The sequence below is a fragment of the Myotis myotis genome, unplaced genomic scaffold, assembly GCF_014108235.1.
Source record: "Myotis myotis isolate mMyoMyo1 unplaced genomic scaffold, mMyoMyo1.p scaffold_m19_p_7, whole genome shotgun sequence".
NCBI lineage: Eukaryota > Metazoa > Chordata > Mammalia > Chiroptera > Vespertilionidae > Myotis > Myotis myotis.
This window is the reverse complement of record NW_023416379.1, coordinates 86524924-86543546: the sequence shown is the minus strand read 5'-3', so window position 1 is coordinate 86543546 and position 18623 is coordinate 86524924. Positions and strand designations below refer to the sequence as shown.

The 18623-nt window shown below is 50.7% G+C and overlaps 1 protein-coding gene across 4 annotated transcripts in view; it reads right to left on the bottom strand.

Moving 5' to 3' along the window:
* Nucleotides 1–18623, bottom strand: part of TRERF1 (transcriptional regulating factor 1) — a 210692-nt gene that overhangs the window by 47968 nt on the left and 144101 nt on the right. For all 4 annotated transcript variants that reach the window (XM_036317184.1, XM_036317185.1, XM_036317187.1 and 1 more), the window contains exon 4: nt 18148–18262. The gene's annotated coding sequence lies outside the window, so the exon portion shown is untranslated. The remainder of the gene's footprint in view (nt 1–18147; nt 18263–18623) is intronic.

Sequence of the window (18623 nt, the reverse complement as noted above, 5' to 3'; positions counted from 1 at the left end):
CCTCTCCCTACCTCGCCAGCATGGAGGGTGTGGAAGCTGAGGACATGGGGAGAGAAGCGGGGACCGGAGGAGTCTCGGGTGGCTTCCTGGAGGAGGCAGCCATGGTCCGAGGGGGCCTCGTCGATATATTCCTGGATAGAGTTTTTCACACCGCCCCCTTCCACAAATGGCTGGGACGGTTAGGGAGATCAGGCTGTGGCACTGACTCTGTGAAGGTGAGGGGCGCTGGGGAGCTGAGGTTAACAAGAGGTCTGCAGAGAGAAGGCGAGGCAGGGAGACACCTGAACAATTCACACGCGAGTTTCTGGGTGACCCAAACCCTGGCTACTTCGTAATCACAAGTTTCTCTTAAGGAGGAGCTGCTAGGAGAGTCTCAGGATCCATCAGCGACCGTACGGAAGACCTAATTCGCACCACATTTGACCAGATCACGGCCAGCGCCCTCACGGTCTGGAGCCGGGCATCTGTGCCCTGTCTTGTCTTTCATACAAACTCACACTGCAGACCTACATGCCAGGACGCTGCTAGGGGCGATAAAGCCCACAATCCTGTGTCTCTAAGCTCACCGTCTGGGGGGCGCAGGGAAGGCTTCCTGAAGATCCCAAGACATTTCACAAGGAAGAGGTGGAGGGGGGGTCTCGAAGGAGGGTGAGGCCACTCCAGCCAGGGACCAGGATGCACAGCGGACAGACCCCTTCTGGTAGGAACTCAGGGAGGGCCTGAGCGGGGTGCCAGCTGGAGGGGTCTGGGCCTGCAGGGCGGATTCTCCACGCCTGTCCCTGAGGACTTGGGGCTCAGGTCTTATGAATCAGCACTTGGGATTTTGGCCAAAGAAAGGATGCTCATCCCCGCAGCTGTCCTGGGCGGGGCGGGGCAGGGCAGGGCAGGGCAGGGCTGGGCTGGGCTATGCTGGGCGGGTTCCCTCCAGCTGCTTTGTTGAAGCTCCAGGAGGGCGGGGGTAAAGACAGAGGGGAGGGGGTGCTGGTTGGCAGGTAGATCTGGCCCCCTTGGCCCCACCCCAGCATCACAGTGAGTTATAAACCTAAGCAAACACAAGCAGAGCACCTGCGGGCGCTGGTGATATCACCCAGGCCACACCTGCTTGCTGAGCTGCCGAGAGAGCCTACAGCAGGCTAGACTGGCTTCTACTGCGGGCGACGGGGAGGGGAGAGGCCAGCACTGTCACCTGGGCACCCCCAGATTTTAGGGGTTCAGTTCCCAAATGGGGCGAAAGGCTTGGCTTGGTCTGCAGCCTTCGGAGACATCAGACTAGATAAAAATCAAAAGCCCCTGGATACCTGAGGCCCCAGGGATGGACTGAGTGTCTCCAGGAAACTACCCCCCCTCCCCCTTTCTGGAAAACAGCTCACGGTTCACTGGGTAACAGTCTGCGATGCTGCCTTGTTCCTGGGTGTCTGGCTTTCCTGCCTGTGTGTGAGACAGGAGGTCCCCCAGGCATTCTGATGCGGCAGCTACAGGGCCCCATCCACGGGCCATGCCAGGCCCCGCTGGCTCAGAGCTCTAAGACTTTGGGGCAGCCTTCTTCATCAGAGAGGGGCTCCTCATTCAGGGCCTGGCCCGTGTGGCTTGGTGGTTGAGCGTCACGATTCGATTCCCAGTCAGGGCATGTGCCTGGTTGAGGGCTTGATCCCCAGTGGGAGGCGTGCAAGAGGCAGCCAATTGATGATTCTCTCTTACCATTGATGTTTCTTCCTATCTCCCTCGCCCTTAATCTTTGGGAGAAAAAATACACACACACACACACACACACACACACACACACACACACACACACACCCTCTAAGAAGCCTCGGGGAATCAAGAGGGTATCTTGCCCTTTCCCGGGTTTGCTCCCTCCTCTGGAACCCTTTGCATGCCCCCGGGAGGCCTCCAAACCTGGCTGGACTTGCTCCAGACACATATCCTGTTGGTCATTGGCCCCCATTATCTCACTGTCCCGATTTCTTGCCAGAACAACTTCCTTTTGCTGCTACAAACCCAGGGCCCTGCAGGAGACTGTGGAGGCACCGTGAGGACCAAACCCGCGGGGAAGGCTCCACAGGCCCAGGCACGCACGCTTTCATTTGTGGGAAACATCACTCTACCAGGCCGGTCACCTCGGGGGTTGTGTTTTTCAACCAACACCAGATGGAAGTTCTACAGGAGCAGACTGTCTCAATGCCGCTGTGTGACGGTCTCTCCTCCCTTCCCACCATGCCACAGGCAGCGCTGAAGCCGAAGCAGATTCCCTCAGTGTTTATGAAATGCACCAAGCAAGTTTGTCAAACGCCAACCCTGTGTACAAGGATGAAGAGCAGGGCGTGAAGGAGCCAACCCCCTTCTCGGGGAGCTGCGTTAGGGGCAGGGCGCCAGCCTAGGAATCCTCCAGGCCTGTGTGGAGATGAATAGCGAGGGGCGGGCCGCAGGGGGGGAGCAGCAGGAAAGACACGGGCACTGTGCTGAGAAGCTGGGCTGCCATGCGGCTGAGCAGACGGAAGGACAAATGAGAATGATGGCTCACAGGGGCGCTGACCCCAGGCCAGGCATGGTGCCGAGCCCTTCACGTGCCCCTCACAATTACCACTTTACTGCCTTGCCTACTGGGGATGAGCATTCTCAGACGTGTCCCCTCATGGGCCCCTGTGAGAATTTCTTTAGGACACATTGCCTCTTGCACGCCTCCCACTGGGGATCAAGCCCTCAACCAGGGCACGTGATCTGGCTGGGAATCGAACCGTGACGCTCAACCACTGAGCCACATGGGTCGGGCCCTGAATGAGGAGCCCCTCTCTGATGAAGAAGGCTGCCCCAAAGTCTCAGAGCTCTGAGCCAGCGGGGCCTGGCAGTTCAGAGTCCCCTTTCTGATAAATGGGTTTCAGCAGAGACTCATAACATGTGACCCATATAAATGATTTATAGGCGTAGTATGTATACACTGCATTATTGTTTGAATAGCCGAAGGCTGAAAATACCTCCAATGCCTATCATTAAGGGATTGATTCAAGAGAATCATGGACTAATCATACGATGGAATAACTATACGATGGAATACTAGACAGCTGCTAAAAACGAACACAGAAACTACGAACTGGTGTGGAAAGATTTTCAAGGTTAAAACAGGATATATATATATATAAATAGTTGATTCTCATTATTCAAGGTAGTTATGTTCTATAAAGTTGCCATGAACACTAAATTACGCAGCACTGTACCACTGCTTCTAGGGGAAACACAGGGTTAGGTTCCTACAAGCCCCTGGTCGTAACATTTTCATCAACTGATCAATACATAACCTTGTTTGGGTGTGTTTCTGTTTAAAGACACCTTATTTAATATACATTGCCGGTTCACTCGCATTGAACTCATAACCGATAGCACTATAACGTCTGCACATCACAGCCTTCCTGCCCTTAGCAACCTTAGACAGCACTTCAGCACTACGCTTGGGGGCCACTGAAAACAGCAAAATCATCAACAAAAACCGTGAAAACCAAACCAATGTGTCACTACATAGACCATGGGAAGGACACCTGCTTACAGCAGAGTGTCCCCTTGGGTCAGACTCAGCTGGTGTCAGGCGGCTCGAGCTCTTCACTGCTCCGTGCCTGCCTGCCAATGACAGCGAAAGCGCCACGAGTACTGGTTTTGAGGTTACAAATGAATTTTAGAGAGTGGGAGGATTTGTGAATATGGAGTCAGCGAATAATGAAGATCGGCTTTATATTTATAGTTGCTTATTATGCATGAAGAAAACCTGGAAAGACTCAAGAAACGAGGAATAGTTGTCTATGGGGAGGGGGTGTCTCTGGGCTGAATGGGAAGAAGAGCAGGAAGGGAACTTTTCATTTTACAGCTTTTTATATTTTTCTAAATTATTGAGCCACAGAGTCTATGACTTCTTTAAAACACAGATAAAATAAACCAGTGAAAAAACCTGCATATACACTTAAAAGCAGCACATTCAAGCCTCAACATTTTATTTTAGCTGAAAACACAAATATCTCAGTGATGTTCTGAGGCAGGTCCAGGCCTTTTCTTTGCTCACAGATCTGTGGAACAGAGCTCCGCATTTGTCTTTTACGCATAAAGCCCTCCATAATGCAACAATCTACCACTTTCCAGGTCCGGCTGTGAAAGAGCCGGAAGTCAGGACATGGCGAAGGAATGCGGGTGCAGGCTCCTCTGACTTGATCAGTTTCTCTCTCCCATTCCTCAATCACGGTCCCGCTCACACCCAACCTGGCAGCAATGTCCTTTCGGTGCCTCGCTTTTGTAAGTTCTTTCCAGAGCATTCAGTTTGCTTTTCATAGAAACAGCATTTCCCTTTCTTTTTTGCATCCACAGGTCATCAGCTTACATAACAGGTACCGAACTCATGCCGTTGCGACAGTGAGTATGGCAGGCCTATGCAGGTGCAGGAGTCTGGGGCCTGTGGGGAGGGCAGCTGCCATCATTAGGGAGAAGTTGGATAAGACAGGTTTTCGGGTGTGTGAATGCGCCAAGGGAGCTTTAATACGAGCTTTAATACCTCGATGTTTCATCCACATGGAGGCAAGACCCCCCACCAACACAAAGATTATGATTTGCTGAGGGCTCAGATGCTGGTTAGCATTTTTCTTTGCAATAAAGTATTTATAATGAAGGTGTGTACATTGCCTTTTTTAGACGTAATGCTATCGCACACTTAGTAGACGACAGCATAGTGTAAACATCACTTCTCTGTGCACTGGGAAACTAAAACATGCGGGTGACTTGCTTTACTGTGATACTCGCTTTGCTGCGGGGGTCTGGAACCAAACCTGCCATATCGCTGAGGTGTGTGGGCACCTTACAAAGTGCGTGATGTTGTTCTACATCTGAGCTGTGTGTCTACGGATCGGCACAGGCTCCCAGAGGCAGAAAGCTGGGTTCGCCGTGGTGCTCAGAGCAGACCTGGGTGGGGCAGGCCCTCAGCGGACATTTTCTGAAGTGAGAGGACCTTTCTCCCCAAAGGCCTTCATAGTAGGGTTTCTGACAAAGCTGACAGCGAGACATCAGGTTTTAGGAAAAGGACGAGGAAAGGCAGGGCTGTAAGATGTCCTCACGGCCCTACTGACCCCCAGAGGGACTGGTTGGCAGGTAAGTCCCCCGTCTGACTCCCCAGCTCCTCTTGGCTGATGCAAAGCCCCCGAGAGTTTAGGGACCATGTGGCAGCCTCTGCTGGCAAAAGAGTGGAGAGACCCATGTCCACGCATGACCTGAGCCAACAGGCTTTGTCTCCGCGAATGACCCTGGCGCCACTTCACAGAGAAAACGGAGGCTGCAGGCCTTTCCCCTGCCCCCGAACACACTTCCACCCCCCACCTCTGCCCTCTTTCTCTTCACTCATCCTAAACTCCGGAGGAGCCAGAACCCTCTGCTAACAGGTTCTCATTCCTGTTGACCTCTCCTCCTCAGATGGCCATTTCCCTGACCATCTCCTCTCATCCCCATGGTCTGATTTATGGTACAGGCTCTTCCTAGGCGGCCTCCACCCCTCCAGCCCTCCCACCCCTCAGCTTAAAACCGCCACCGCTCACTCTGCCAACAGGAGGAGCATCCGAACAGCTCAGCCTGGCACAGGAGGCTCTCAGGGGTTGGCCTTATCCACCTTTCCAACCATTCACCCCACATTCACCCACACCCCCCCTGAGCTCCTGACCTACAGAGCTATACAGCTCCAGAATGCATTTCGCGGAGGCTCTGATGGAACGCAGTGATGAAGTGGGCATGGGGTGCAGGAGCCAAGATGATGCCTGAGTTCACACCGGCGCAGATGGGGGCAGTGTGAATGTTCAGTTTTGCTCTGAGACCTACGACAGGAGCTGTCCCTGAGGCAGCTGGACCGAGGACCCCAAGGCTCAGAGAGGTCCGAGTCCCCCGACAGCAGGAGGCACATGAAGGCAGAGACACGAGGAAAATGCCTAGAGGGCAAGTGAGAACGGGCCAGGGCTCAGCCGGTAGGTCTGCATTACACCACCCGGCGCCCTGCTCCCACCAGTTTCCTCTGCCTCCGCCCTCAAACAGGGACTTGTTCTGAGAAGTGCAGCATCAGCCCTGTCTTCAGGGGTCAGCATAAACAGGGCACCCACTGGGTGCTAAGGACACCAGAGAGGAAGATCCCCTCAACTCCCAATGGAAGCTGACTCCCCACTTCCGCCCTAAAGGGCTGATCATCCCCTGTGGCCGACCCCCCATAGGAACTGCTTACGGAAAGGGTCACTGGCCCCTCCCCGCCACTTTACATCATCCAAGTGTGTGCACACACATTCACACGCACATCTCCTCCCACCAACCCTGGGAACGAGCTTTGTGGTGATGCTGTATTGACAACACACCCATCAGCTGTCAGTCAACATGTCTAAATATTATGTTCCGTCCCCCAGAACATCATTTTTTCTAATTTTAAAAAAAAAAAGGTAAAATGGAAATCCCACTTCTAGCAAGGAAGGGAGAAAGAAAAAAATACAGGTTCAAGAAAGTCATTCTGGCCTGGCCGGCGTGGCTCAGTGAACCAGGAGGTCATGGTTCGATTCCCCATCAGGGCACATGCCTGGGTTGTGGGCTTGATTCCCAGCAGGGAGCGCGCAGGAGGCAGCCGATCAATGATTCTCTCTCATCGTTGATGTTTCTATCTCTCTCTCCCTCTCCCTTCCTCTCTGAAATCAATAAAAATATATATAAAAAAAGAAAAAAAAGGAAGTCATTCTGCCTCTGACCCCCCTTTTCTGTCTTTCTGGACAGAAGAGTAAAAAGCTCAGGGTTCCTTCTCTTTAACAGCTGTGGGATGAGGAGGTCGATCCTGAGATGTAGCGTGACCTGCCCCGGGGCAGGCCAGCCCCTCTCTGGCCCCATGCGGAGCCTCTGACAGGGACACTGAGGAGTTCATGGGAGGACGTGCATGTCCTCGCAGCCAATAGGAACATTCTGGAAAGCACTGTACAAAGCACAGACATCCACTATTTTATTTTGTCCCCCCTACAAACCTGTGAGGCCAAAATGATTTGATTTGAAAGGTGAGGGAATTCACATGCAGGAGATGACCTGCCCAAGTCACACAATCAGTGAGAGAGGGCGAGGGTGCGACCCTCTGATGCCAGGACAATACTCTGACCCTCGGCAGCGTCCTGGTACACCCACTGCAGGTCTGAGGAGCAGGAAGCTTCTTCCCCCATGGTGGGCCCTCCCAGGCTATCCTTGACTTCTGAAGGGCGGCAGGGAGCTGACTTACACCACAGTTTACACGCGCCCTGGGGCTCTGGTCATCACCGCCTAGCAACCTTCAACCCTCTAGCACAGCGATGGCGGGCCTATGGCACGCGTGTCTGAGGTGACACGCCAACTCATTTTTTTGGTTGATTTTCTTTGTTAAGTGGCATTTAAATATATAAAATAAATATCAAAACTATAAGTCTTTGTTTTACTATGGTTGCAAATATCAAAAAATTTCTATATGTGACACGGCACCAGAGTTAAGTTAGGGTTTTTCAAAATGCTGACACGCCGAGCTCAAAAGGTTCGCCATCACTGCTCTAGCACAAGCATGTCAAACTCGCGGCCCACAACAAATTTTTTTGCGGCCCAGCCAATATAATGGTATGCAAGAAACGTTTTAATAAAAATTTCGTAACTTAATTTTTACAATATCCTGTTATACATAATCTTCCTAATATGTATAAAGAGCTAGGTGGTGTCAGGACCAAATGGTCGACCAGTCACCATGGAGTACATGGAGCGCCTCTTGGTCCCCCCTCTCCCCCAGCCGAGCTGCTCATCATGACAGGGGGCGGGGGGGCTGGCAACGGGGCAGGACTGGGGACTGTTGAGCGGCGGTGGCAGGCTGCTTTCTGGGGTGGCCGTGAGCTCAGCAGAGCAGTCACACAGGCGGCAGCGAGTTTCACGGAGCAGTGGTGGGGCAGGGGGAGTTTCACAGAGCGTCCAGCAGAGAGCTTTGCAGGGCAGCAGCAAGCTTTGTGGAGCAGTCAAGGGGCGGGGGGAGCCGCACGGAGCAGTCGAGGGGCTGGGAGCATCCTGGGGTGGGCAGCTTCACATAGCATCGCAGGATGGCAGAGGCCAGGCTAGGCCTAGGGACCCGAACTGCGCACGATTTCGTGCACGCTGGGCCTCTAGTATATACATAAAAGGCTAAGTGGCCGACTGTCCGTCCGAACAACTGGCCAGTACATATGACGTGGACTGGCAATTTAAAAATAAATGTTTACCGCACAAATCTTTCTTCTAATTAATTTCCTTTCAATGTGCATGAATCTGTGCACCGGGCCACCAGTTATTAACAATGAACTACAATTTGCTAATGACCGATCACTATAATTGTGTTGCATTCATTTCCCTTAGCCTTACGCACAGGAGCACCATTTCTCTCCACTAATACCAGCAGCAAATATTTTAGCAGCCAATTGCCACATCATTAGTCTTGGACTGACTTGTTTGGTGTGCGCAACAGGAAATATTTCCCTTTCCGAGAACAAGAAAAATAGGTTTATTTGCATTACGCTTATTAATTTGTGTAGTTATTCAGTGTCTGGTAAGTTAATGTTCAAGAAAAAATATTAATTTTTATTAAAATGTTCTATTATTTTATGTTAACAATTGCTCATTTATTTCAGCCCTTTGTATTCAGCATGTCTCTACTGAAGATTTTTTGTGGCCCACATAAACTTAAACCTTGTTTATTTGGCCCATGTTAGCCTTTGAATTTGACATGCTTGCTCTAGCATATAGCCATGAACTTGGAATTATGAAAAAGAAACTGATGTATTTTATTCCAAAAAACACTCTAGGCCATCAAGGGCTGAGCTCCAGCTATCTGGAACATGGTTGTTCTTTTTTACTCCTTAGGAACTTTCACTGGAGATAAACCACGTGGTAGGCACCGTCCTCACAAAAGTACCGAGATCACCGGTTCTGGAGTCAGAAGATCAGAGTTCAAATCTTAAGCTTCCACCAGCAAAGTGATCCAATCTTTTTTTCTGAGCCTCAGTTGTGACATCTGTAAAAGGGGAATAACACTACCTACTGGCCCAGGTGTTTGGAGATTAAACAAGAGACTGCACGGGACCAGCGTGGCACTCAGGGAGGACGCAGAGGCTCCCCACCCGGGCGGGGCTCCTGTGGTTTGGTTGGACTTGGGGTCAGTGTGGATCCGGCTCAGTGACTCAGCTGTGATTGAATCCATTTGGTTATTTGTTTCCTGGGCAACCTTCAGCCCTCCCTTTATTTCAATGAGCAGAACGGTGCTTGGGGGCAGGGACTGGTAGAAGTGGACACAGGAAGGAAGAGAGGAAAACCTCAGTCGTCTGGGCCCGTTGGGGCAGGACCAACAACCTCTTGCCCCGCCCCCGAAAGCACTGCCGCATCAGGGGACACTGACTGTCTCCATGACGAAGACCCAGAGGCATCAGGGACAGACAGCAGTGCACTTTGCACACTGTTCACTAGGCAGAGAGGCACCAGGAGTGTGGGTGCCCGCGTGGCTTGCCTAGTTGGAGGAGGTTTCTGGGGCAGGTCAGCCTCTGCAAGAGAGGCCCACGGTTCTCCAGGGGCCCGTGCAATTCAGGGGGTGCCCACGAGGAACTGTGAGTGTGGCCCGGCTCGGGCCACGTTGTCCAGCGTGATGACTGGTACTGAAGAAGCCGTTCTGCTCTCTGGGGCCCAGCACTCCAGGAGTTCAAGATCCCAGGAGAGGAAAAGAGAAGTCATCATTCAGTGGCCATCTAAAGCTTAAGCATCTCTGTGGTTATCGTTAAAGAAGAAAGTTTAAAGGGGGGCGTCCCGGTTCCCTGGCAAGAGTCATTTCATTCCCTCCCTGACACCAGATAAGGAGACAGTCTACTTCCTTTCCTGTGTCGAGGGGGCCCCCAGCTCTTGGATTCCAGGAAACTGGCAGCAACTCTGTCCACATCTGCCTCTCTGCCTGCTGGAAAGCACACACAGACGGCCTCCTTTAAGGAACTTGGGACACCCGTCAGGCAAGGCTGTCCCGGGGAAGCAGGCTGGGGGCCCACATCTGCTACCTGACCTGATGGGCAAATGAGAGCCCTCTTGGTTGGAAGCTCCTAACCCCCTCAGAGCTCATGTCAGCCTCACAGACGCTGGAGAAGAAAAAAAACGAGGCCACCCTAACCCTTAGCAGTGGGGGACACGCCCACGCCCACGCCCACGCCCACTGGCTGCAGTGCCGTTTGGGGCTGAGCTATGGAAGCCTGGAGGGGGGAAGAGTTCTCCAAAGGATCACAGGAGCTGGTGAGGAGAAGACGGATGGACGGAGCCGAGAGGCGGAGGCCAGAGAACCCCCAGGAACCACAAAGCCACTGCCACAAACATGAGCCCAGAGCCTCTCCGTGGCCTGAGTGTTCTCCAAAAATACAAGCAAGAAGGCATCCCAGAGGGCAAAGGAGCAAATGCTATTTATTTCCATTCTATCGATGACACTGTCACAGCCGGCTCTGAATAGCTCTCGTTCTGTCCTTGTTCCCCCCCGTTTGTGGTCCCCTGGACCTAAACCGGCCTCCCTGTCCCCCCACTGTGTGCACATGGGTCATCTCCCTTCATGGGACACTCACAGGAAATGTAAACATTCTCAGATGGGGTTCTTTCAAGCCCACTTCCCCTGCCCTCCACCCCGCCCCCACCCAGTGGCTGTGTACTCAGGAAATGCAAACCCAATAGAGAGATAACCCGGACCAAACAGAAAGGGAGACCGGTCCTGTGACCTTGTTGGGCAAATGACTTCCCCTCCCTACACCTCAGACTCAGCTTCCGCAGAACGAGGGGCTTGGACCCGGTGGACCCCCAAGGAGGTCCTTCTGGCTCTGACCTGCAAAGGCTCAGCTGGAGGAACCTTCCCAGACCCTGCCTGTCTCAGGGACACCCCAAATTCTGAGCCAGGAGCTGGGACAGGACGGTTTTCCACCACTGACCCCTGACCCCTAGGCAGCCCAGCCTCGTGAAGGGAGAGCGCAGCGGGTCAGGACACCTGGATTTCAGTCCCAGCTCTGCCATCTTTTGGAAAAGGGAACGAGTGAGTGGAAGAGCTTATCAGAGCACCTTAAGCTCCAGCTCGAGTGCTTTAATATTTTTATATATTTAGAAAATATACACGATTAGTATAATAAAGGTTTAAGAAATATCTTTCAGAAGGGAGACCACCCAACAGTGAGGAGCTAATGGTCAGTCTCCAAACACTTAGATGATAATCGATTCCATCGGCTTTTTAAAAAAATATATATTTTATTGATTTTTACAGAGAGGAAGGGAGAGGGATAGAGAGTTTGAAACATCAATGAGAGAAAAACATCAATCAGCTGCCTCCTGCACACCCCCTACTGGGGATGTGCCTGCAACCAAGGTACATGCCCTTGACCGGAATCGAACCTGGGACCCTTCAGTCCGCAGGCCGACGCTCTATCCACTGAGCCAAACCGGTCAGGGCGATTCCATCAGCTTTTACATGGCTGTGCAAGCATGAGTCCTTTGCCCGGGAGCCCCCTGTCTCAATACTCCCCAAACTCCTCAGATAGCCCCGGCATCAAGTGCCCTAATTTCCTGGCTCTGGAAAAGTTCACCTCTGACTTTAGGACAACCCCTTGTTTCGATGTGCAGGACTCGGCCAACCACGTGGGGGCGTCACCGATAATCTACCAGTTGAGCTCCTCATGGGCAAGGCCAGTTCGATGGAGTAAGTATCAGTCTTGGCTCACAGCTCTGAGTAAGGAGCGTGGAGGCGGGACAGGAAGCGGGAGGCATGGTAGGGAGAGAGGCTGGTAACAGACTGGGGTTTGCAGGCGGGTGGGCCGGGCCCCCCAGCTGGGTCCAGAACATCCCGGACATCACCTTGGCAGCCTCCCCCGAAGGCCAGCACGGTCAGCGCTCAGGCTCCCAGAAACCCTCCCCCTTCGGGACACCTGAGCAACCTTGGGAAAAGGAAGCTCAGTGGTTGCCTCCAGATACTTTTTTTGGTATCACAGCCTGAATGTTTCTTAAAGAAAGTTGTCAACCCCTGTTTTACAAAAGTGAGTTGGTGGCCTGGAATGAACGGAAACATCTGTTAGAAGCCAAAGGCGAATCCATTCAAGACCACCAAGTTCATGGGCCATGTGGTCAAAAACACCGGGGAAACACAGCCGAACATTGGCTGCAGGACTCTCCGGGCTTCTGATCTGCTCATGGTGGTGGCTGTCCACCGGGGCACAGGGGTCCTCTGTGGGGCTGGACGACCCCAGCGAGTCTCACCGGCTCAGGAGGAGGCCGGTCTCTACGCCTCGGTTCACATCCCTTCTCCACCCAGAAGGTACCAGGTTCCTCTTCAGCTCCTCATCCCACCTGCCCCGTCGGGGCCAGCTCTAATCCCCTTCCCCCGGCCTTCCCTGACCATCCGAGGGTATGGTGCTATCCCTGTGGACACCCACTCTGAATACCTGACGCCTAATCGTATGAAGATGGTTGATCATTTGTGCACTTTTTGGTCAGAAAGTCTTTTTTAAATTAATGGAGTTTGTTTTTTTAGAGAGGTTTTAGGGTCACGGCCACCCTATGTGTTTTTATACCGCTTACCCACTGTACACAGCCAGTGCTACAAATAGCCAGCGCTGAGGAAAGTTGTTGCTTGATAGATATCAAATCAGGAAGTGATGCAAACCTGAGCAGCACAAAGCCACTTGCTAGAAGGGAGTGTGTGAAGGGAAGTGCCACATCGGGATGAAGTAAGAATGAAGTAAGATGGACAGTGAAGACCCCTCCCCCCACTGCTAGACAGGTGCCCAGCAGAGCGGCTGTGCCGTACCTTGACCCGGGGGCTCCACAGGGCAACGCCCTAGTGAATGAGGCGCCAGCCCCCTCATGGCTCCGTGACAGAGGGTCTTGAAGGGAGGCCGAGGTGCTGGGCGCCCCATTTCTAGAACCCGTGCCAACTCGGCCAGACTGGTGTGTTCTGTTTCCCCTCATATTATTTTTAAAAACAGCTTGAAGAACAGGACAGCGAGGCTGGGACTCTCACACTGACCACGGGCTTCATCACATCTCACCCACCAGCTCTGTCGACGGGAAAGCGCAGCGGAACAAGAGCAGGGCCCGCGGGCATCTGTCCTCAGTCACAACAACGTCACACTGGGCGCTGTCCATGCTCCCAGCTCGTGGTATAAGCTCTATGTACGTTGACTCGCTTGGGCCTTGTCCCCGTTACAGGTGAAGACACTGAGCTCAGAGAGACTAAGCTAGTGCTTGGCAGAGCTAGGCTCAAACACAGCTTTTCTCCCTGCTTCCAGGCCCCGAAGTCTCATCTCAGTGCCCTGAGGCCGCCCCTCGGGCCATGAGACTGAAAATCCAACAGCAGGAAGGACGGGGGACACAGGAAAGAAGAAGGGGAGAGTAGCACAAGGACAGGAAGAAGCTGGGGCCCAGGGGGAGGTGCACACGGGACTGGCTGTGGGTCCAGGAGGGCGTCCAGAGCGGGAATGAAGCAGGAAAGTGCTGGTGACTGCCAGAGAAATGAGCCGCAAAATATGCAGAAGCCATTTCCTCCCCCAAGGAAGATAAACAATAGATTCATAAACAAATTTCACAGAGCTGTCCAACTATTTAAAGCGTTCTGGTAGGAGCTCGTATCCTTTGTGAGCAAAAAGTGAATCTCCCAAAATGTGGTCCGTAATTATTCGGGGGAAAGGAGATAGGAAAGGGACACACTCCTTCCCAGCCTGGCACCTGCAGCCAGTGACAGGTGCTCTCTGCGCCTGGGTTTGCTCTCCCGTGAACAAGGAATAGTCATTTCTGCCCCCCAGGGCTACGCTGGAGAGAGAGAGAGAGAAAAAAAAAGATACACTTTTCGGCCAGATACCCTACTTGACCTTCCCAATGGAAACAAATAAAATGCTGGATAAAATTTAAAATATAAAAACTGTGCATACATTGCTGAAATGGCACAAATGGAAGGATTCTTCAAAGACCAAAAACAAACCGAAAGCAGGAGCCCTGGGGGGCCATCCTGAAGCAAAGCTGGCTCTTGTCCTGAGGTTCCTAGACATTCAAGTTTCCCAGGGGAGCTGCTCCCCGCCGTGAATGAGACAAAGCACAACACAGAGGGAGCTGCAAGGAAAGCTGGCATTGGGCCGGGAGGGCCTGGGGAAGTCTTGACTGAAAATGTGTACCGAAAGCCGGACTTTGCACAGTTTTGCAGTTTGAATTCAGGCCACTTCTGTAGCCAGAGAAGCCTCAGGTAAAAAATCAAAGTGATTTTTGGTTGGTGGTGCCCCTAGATCAGTGGTCGGCAAACTGCGGCTCGCAAGCCACATGCGGCTCTTTGGCCCCTCAAGTGTGGCTCTTCCACAAAATACCACGTGCGGGCGTGCATGTACAGTGCGATTGAAACTTCGTGGCCCATGCACAGAAGTCGGTATTTTGTGGAAGAGCCACACTCAAGGGGCCAAAGAGCCGCATGTGGCTCGCGAGCCGCAGTTTGCCGACCACTGCCCTAGATGACTAGCAGAAGTTAATGCAAATCCTCTCTGGAAAAGTCAGTGTCAACCCGGACCTCAAAGAATTCTCAAAGATAAAGTTGCAATGAAAATGAGCAGCTCACAGAGACGACAGAAAACAGCGAGGAGGTAGGTACAACAGCGGCACAATCAGGCCTGTAGAGATAGCAGACTCTGGAATTACCCGACATGGAATCCTACAATTTTCCAACAGCTACTTCAATATGTTAGAGACATAGAGAAAGAAGTGTGCAATATGAACAAGAAATAAGAGACCAGAAAATCACCAAGCAGATTTGAAAAATAATGAACCAGAACTTCTAGAAATAATAAAAAAGGAGCTGAAAGGAAAAAATTCAATGGATGAATTAGATAGCATTTGAGACACAGAATAAATTAGTCAAATGGAAGACAAGTTTGAAGAAATTATTCAGAGTTTACAGAAAGACAGAGATTTAAAATATGAAATAAAGGATAAGAGGCATAGGGAATAGAATGAGAAGGTCTACCATACGTCTAACTGGAGTTCCTGAAGGAGATATTAGAAAGAATGGGAAAGACGTGATATTCAAAGACATGAAGGGTGAGAATGTTTCCAGAATCATTGGAAGATACCCATCTTCAGCTCTAGGAATCCCAACGAACACCAAGCAGAATAAAGACAGAGGAATTTACTCCTCCTTACTGCACAGGGAAGCTCCAGAACACCACAGAAAACAACCGTCTCTTGAACAAAACCAGAGGGAAACGCCAGGTCAGATACAAAGGAACAGCAATCAGGCGGACAGCCAGTTTCTCAACAGCAACATTCAGAGCCAGGGCAGTGGACTAATGGCTTCAATGACGTAAGAGAATATATCCAGTAAAGCTACCTTTCAGAACTGAGAGGAAAATAAGGCATTTCAAGCCAACAAAAACAAAAAAACCAAGCCAAACCAAAAGAAAAAAAAGTGGGACTTTACTACCACAGTCTCACTAAAGCAGTGGTGGTGAACCTTTTGAGCTCGGCGTGTCAGCATTTTGAAAAACCCTAACTTAACTCTGGTGCCGTGTCACATATAGAAATTTTTTGATATTTGCAACCATAGTAAAACAAAGATTTATAGTTTTGATATTTATTTTATATATTTAACAAAGAAAAATCAACCAAAAAAATGAGTTCGCGTGTCACCTCTGACACGCGTGTCTTAGGTTCGCCATCACTGCACTAAAGAATGATGCTAATAGATTTATATTAGGAGGAAGGAACATGATCTCGGATTCATGAAAGAATGGTGACAAAAGTATTGGTAAGTGTGTGGGTAAATCTATACAAACAATGCATGAAACAATGATGTCTAACTTGTAGGTGAAAACAGGGTAGAATAAAATCACAGGCTAATAACTCTGTACACATCGGGAGAGGCAGTGGCTAGAAGTGAACCTATTTACGGTTCTTGCATTGTTTGGGAGGAAGGTAAAGACACCGATTAATTTTAGACTTTGTCACGTATGCCTGTTAGAATAGATGGGTAGCCACGGAAAGAATAGCTACAGAGCATATAACTTCCAAATAAGAAGATAAGGTGGGGGGGGGGGGTAGGGCAAATGGAGGGGGGTAAGGGGACACCTGCAATCATGTCAACATTGAAATTTTTTAAAATGATAGAATCTCTAAAAAAAAACCTCACTCTCATTTCTGAAAATGCAAACCGCACTTAAATATACATGTCCAGACAGATGAATACTTATTGTATTTTTTTAAATGGAAAATAAATGAGTACATGATTCTGGGGGAAAAGAATAGAATAAGAGGTGAAAATATCTCAAGCAAAAAGAAAAAAAAAATGGAAAGTATGTAAAGATGGTAGAAATGACTCCCAATTCATCAATAAGATATATACTGAGTCTAAACATCTGTGCACCAAATTGCCTTAAAATACATAAAGCACAATTTTCAGCACTGCGAGGAGAAATTGACAAATCCAGTGAGAGATTTTCAACACGTTTCTCTTAATAATTGATAGATTAATCAGACAAAATCAGGAAGGAACACATTATAGATGAGCTGAACAGTACAGTGAACTAACTTAGATGCTCATATCTAGAAAAATATATTCCATAATTACAGAATACTCATGCTTTTCATTCATAAAACATTTAAGAAAAAAAATGGAGAGAGACAAAATATAAAAAAGGAACACACAGAAGTGGCTTAAAGCTTACTTCAAACTCTCTCGAAGGATCCTATTTTGTCTTAAAAAAGACAGAGGCGCTGTCTTGCTCACTCATGCATCTAGAGTCTAGCACAGTGATGGTCACAGAGGAAGCTCAACGCGCACAGTAAGTCCGCACGTAACGTCCTTGACAGGTTCTTCGGCCTCAAGTGAAACGAAGTAAAATGAAATCGATTTTGCCAGAGGCGAGTTAATATCAACAAGAGTTAAGTTACTACAGCATCTCAGCAAGGTAAACTGAAAAGGTGTTAAAGGAAGTGGCGTTATTCAAGGACCAGCTGTACCCATGACTAGTGAGTGAAGGGCTCTCTCTGAAGAACACCAGGGGTAAGTGAGCAACCGCAGGTAATGAAATCCTTCCCCACACGGAGGGAACAAGAGGACGAGGTGAGTGGCGTCAGTCTCTGGGGAGAATTTATACAGAAAAGGGAAGCAGAGCCAGGACAGCCATCTTCAAACCGGAAGAGGGAGTCCTGTGGAAGGGTCTCTGAAAGCTGGTCTTTGTGGTCCACATGGCAGAGCAGAGATGGAGAACGTACGGAGAGAAATAATTTGTCCCGGTGTGCTCTCTCTCTTCCACCGCTCAAGGCTTGTGTCACTCTCCCTCTTTCTCCTAAGCTCCAAGGGCCCTTCTCCTACTTCTGTAACTTTCTAAATAAACTTTCCCTTATCATTAAAAAAAGAAAAGGAAAAAGAAATTGTCCCAATATTAGGAAGAACTTTCTAACAATTCACTGTTCATCATTGGCTGGGCATTGGCCTGGCTGATCCTCTAAGGCCCCTCACAGCCTTGCGTGGGACAGGAGTTTCTGTCCAGAACGTTCTAGGAGGCCCAGACCACAGGCTGACTGTCCTTCCAATGCCATCCTATTCCAGAGATTCCTCCACCCCAAATTCCCTGGATCCCCAGTCCCTAAAAGACCTGCCAAGATCCCAGTTCAGGAGGTAGGGGAGGAATAGTGAGAGCTTCAGTCCCTGGAAACTCAATTCAGGGTCCTGCCTGCTCCACCATCGGCCACTCCATTAACCAAAATGAGCACATTCTGTTGAATTAGGCTGACACCCACTTCCTTTCTCTTGTTTGTTTGTCTTAAAATATATTTTTATTGGTTTCAGAGAGGAAGGGAGAGGGGGAGGGAGCTAGAAACACCAATGATGAGACAGAATCATTGATCAGCTGTCTCCTGCACGCCCCCTACAGGGGATCGAGCCACAAACCTGGCATGTGCCCTGACTAGAAATCGAACCATGACCTCCTGGTTCATTGGTCGATGCTCAACCACTGAGCCACACCGGCTGGGCAGGACACCCACAGGTCCCTGGAGACTCATTTTTCCCCACAGACGGGGAAAGATGACAAAAGCACATGAAATAAGTTACGACGGACATTCCTACACCTTCCGGGAGAAGGGACGCAAGCTCACCTCGCCCTCCGCAGCAGATGGTCGAGTTGGGGGCCTGGCTCTGGGGGCTCCTCCTGCAGCTGGCCGGTCATGCTGCTCTCATGCTGCTGGGCAGGTGGGAAGAGGAGACCTGGTTCTGTGGGGAAAAGAGGAGGAGAGGTCACATCTTCATCGCCTGCTCCCAGCTTTCCATCGCCAGCCCAGAGGTCACTACCCAGACGCCCTGGGACTTCCCGAGGATGGCCTCGCCACTCTCGGGTCACGGGGCACAGACGGGCCTACGCTGGACAACGTTTCCCACGCCCTCCGTGTGCCAGACAGGGCTCTAAGGATGAGGCTATGAAGATGAACCACACGCAGTCCCTACTCTCAAGAAACTGTCTAGCAAGACGAGTTTCCATTGCAGTATAATGCGGCAAGTGCTGCGATTTCCCCAAACTCACTCCACAGCCCACCTGTCCCTCAGGGGAGGAGGGCAGAGGCAGCTTACAAGTCGA